At 41.3% G+C, this 3,751-nt stretch overlaps 1 non-coding gene across 1 annotated transcript; it reads left to right on the top strand.

Annotated features, from left to right (window-relative positions):
• The first annotated feature begins 1,863 nt into the window (after positions 1–1,863).
• TRNAH-GUG (transfer RNA histidin (anticodon GUG)) lies at positions 1,864–1,935 on the top strand. The gene has a single exon. It is a non-coding gene; the product is annotated as a tRNA-His (tRNA).
• Positions 1,936–3,751: the final 1,816 nt, after the last annotated feature.

Here is a 3,751-nt window from a genome sequence, read left to right on the forward strand (position 1 = left end):
TCTATACATTTAACCATTTATACTCATGACTTGGCACATCTAAATCCCAGCAAAATATAACACATGCATGTACTGGGCAAGATCCATGATGCAAAGCCTTTGTGGATTCTGAAAATACACAAGAAGAGGCTAAATGTTTTTGTGCCAACTAAGATGCTCATCTTCTAGATATTGCTTACTTCTCCAGCTCACACAGGCTTTGTGGATGTTGACAGGGAAAGCTGCCAAGCATTCAGTATCCCATTTCTTGGCACTCATTGACTCCCTCTGTTCAAGTTCTTGTGGTGCTAAGCACAGTTACAAGTTATAGAAATGTCTGGTTTGTTGTGGTTTTGGAGGTGGAGTTTTTTTGTTTGTTTGTTTGTTTTATTTTTTTGTTTGGTTTGGGCTTGTTTGGTTTGGTTTTGGTTGGTTTTTTTTCCTGAAAACCAGTATCACTGGGGCTGGCCAGCCCCTCTGGAAGTCTCTAGACCCACCATGGCTTGAGGAGGGTGAGCTACAGCTGATTACCCAGGACCATCCAGTTGGGTTTGAGTATCTCCAAGGATGGAGACTCCACTAGCTCTCTGGGCAACCTTGTCTGCTGTTCAACTACCTTCATAGTAAATAAGTTTTTCTTAGGTTTAAAAGGAATTTTCTTTATCTCATTTTGTGCCCATTGCCTTCTGTCCTGTCACTGCATACAACAGAAGGAGCATGGCTCCATCTTCTTTACCCTCCCAAGAGATATTTACGCACACCTGTAAGCTCCCCTGTAAGCCTGCTCTTCTTGGGCCAAAGAAGTCCCAGGTCTCTCCCCCTCTTTATAATCATACTGGCCCTTCTGTGGGCTTACTCCAGTATGTCCATGTCTCTCTTGCACTACCCAATTGTGTTTCTCCAATGCTAGAACAGAGAAAGGACCATCTCCTTTGGCCTGCTGCAATGCTCTGCCTGATGCTCCCCAGGTGCAGGGTTTGGAATTTCCTTTTGTTGAGCTTGGTGGAGTTCCTGTCAGCCCATTTCTCCGATCTGACGAGGTCCCTCTGAATAGCAGCACAACATTCTGGTGTACCCACCTATTCCTTCTACATTTTTCACTAACAAAATTGTGAAGACACTTGCTATTATCATTTTTTTTCTTGTTATCATTGTCAGACACAGAATTAAAAAGTGAAACTAAATGGTGCATATGAGATCTTTAATAAGGAAATTATTAGATTAACTCTACCATAAGCACTTGTGTTTTGCAACATTAACTCTCAAGCCACAGCAGAAATCCTTCTTTGATGACTCACTGCTGCCAACATTCAATATTTTACTAGAAATCCTATTTTTCTACTATGCCTGTTCAAAACCTGCCACAATGTGCCAGCTTGCTGTAACAGTCCAGTGGCTGGTGCTGTGTGCTGTGACTACAGCAGCCTTAGTTCAGATCTGACTTACAGCAGGAAGGAAATGTGTGTTTGTATGCTTCCTTTTCAACAGCTTTTAAAGTAATTGTGTAATTTTGAATGTCCTTTCACCAGATTTTCCACTGTCACTAGGCCCAGCATTGAAAACGGAAAGAAGACAAAAATTATGTTTGGAGATAAATGCTGGACAAACAGAAGGTAACAAAACATTTCTGCACCAGACTGCAATTGCCAAAAGGAGCAGGAATATTTTTCTGCCGCCATAACATCTGTGCCTGTCTTCTGCAGGCAATTCTCTGTCGGCAGTGCTGGTTTTGGTTATGGGATGCCCAAGCATGCTGCAATAGTCACCCTGGGGAGAGGACAGCACATAGAGTGCTATAGCCAGTCCACACTAGGTGGCAATACTTGCATGGCTCTGCTGGAGGGGACAAAGAGCATGAGACACAGGGCACCTCCTCTGTAGCTTGCCGTGATCGTATAGTGGTTAGTACTCTGCGTTGTGGCCGCAGCAACCTCGGTTCAAATCCGAGTCACGGCAGAGGGAGGAGGGAACTGTTTTAGTCCTCACTTTCAGAGGCTTGGTGCTGCAGACACACCATGGGGAATGTGACGTCCAACCAAGCCCTCACTCTTCAGCAATTACTGAACAGGACACAGTGTCTGAAGCACAGAACAAAACAAGATGAGAGGAAGCAGTAGCTGCACGAAAGAAGGATCATGCTCCCTGACACATGATAGGGTGGTTGACACTCTTTGCACTGTAGGGTTTTTGTCTCTTTTTGTGCCATTTCAAGCAGTTCACGCAGCTGTTGTTGTACTAAGGTTTTCTGGGACAGCATCTTCACTGACTTCACTCTGTGAGGTTTTTAACGTACCTCCTTTCTCTCTCCCAGTGAAGACTGATTTCTCTCTATGATTCGTCTTCAGGGATGACTCACCACAAAAGAAAATTCCAAAATAATTTTTCAGGAAAGAGCAGCAAAGGAGGCATGAAATTATGTGCAATCAATTTCTTTATTGTGAGGCTTTTTAGTACTTTTTTTCCTAGAATGATGTTCTTATGAGGCTGGTAATCAATAGCAGCAAATGGGAGACATTGTGTCTAGTTCTGAAATTTGATTAAAGAGAACTAAGATGCTGCTGGAAATTCAGTGTCATTTTGTGGGGAGAAGATGATGCTGCCATGAGGATTCTGCCAAGAGGGTCTGACATGACTCTCTATTTATCTAAACAGTATTCACTCATCCTGCCTATGCTGCCTGGTGGGTGGTGTTTGTTGGGGTGGGGTTGGTAGGGACAAGTGGTTTTTCAGTATGGGCAGTAAAGCTGAAAGGCACAAGGAGTTTCAAAATCACTCTCAAGCGCCTAGAAATAGGCATTTTATTATACTGATTGAACCATGCAGCAATGCAGTTCTAATTTGCTTTTAACAGAAGATAATCAAAATGTATTAATGAACTTGAGATCATATAACCAATTCTAATGCCATCATTAGATAGCTATACATCTTGCTGACTGAAGTAACTACTTATTTTGACTAAATTATTTCTTCATACTTAAGCACATAGCTTGATTGCAAGTGAAAAGAAAAACTAGAGGATGAAAAGGGAGAAGGCAACAAATATTCATTTATGATAAATGGCATGTCCTTCTAACAGCTGAGGCCAGAATGTCGAAAGTTTTCCTTACTGAAGACAGTGTATGTCCTTCTGAGGTCAAACACTATTCAGGCATCCAGACACAGGCTTCCCGGATCTTGGCAAACTTTCTCCAGGTGTCTGTCCAGAGCTCAGTAAGAAAGCAAGACTATCTTGAAGCTATTAAGATGAAAAGGGATCGCTTTTAAAGCAGGACTTGCATAATGATGAGGACCAGCAGGGAATATTTAATTCCATTGAACTCATCTCTCAGCAAACAAGAAATAGGAAGGACAATAGGGTGAAACAAAGCAGTTCAATAGCTGGTGGATCAACCTTAAATCTCTTTCTAGAATTTACTTTTTTTTTTCTTTTCTGGAAGACATCATTATTTCTTTTTCCTGGAAGACATATTGTTAACTTTGTAGAGTTCTTTTGCAATTAAATTTCAGTCAAGTTAAAACTTATGCAAAAAGATTTAAAATATGCTTCTGAAGAGAATTTACCCTGATATGCTACTTTTCTTACTGTTGCTTTAGCTAAATGATTCAGACATTTCTCTCTCTTAAGTGTAATAGTAAAACACTAATTTACTCCATGTGGTTTTAATATAAATGCCTTCATGGTTATATCATAAAGAAGTTTTCTTCTCTGTGTCAATGTAAAGCTCAGAGCACCTCCTCACCTTTGGCTTCATGGTGCATAACAGCAACAGTG

The sequence above is a fragment of the Neopsephotus bourkii genome, unplaced genomic scaffold, assembly GCF_033783945.1.
Source record: "Neopsephotus bourkii isolate Nb327-2 ecotype Australia unplaced genomic scaffold, CSIRO-AGI_Nbou_v1 NB_704, whole genome shotgun sequence".
Taxonomy (NCBI): Eukaryota; Metazoa; Chordata; class Aves; order Psittaciformes; family Psittacidae; genus Neopsephotus; species Neopsephotus bourkii.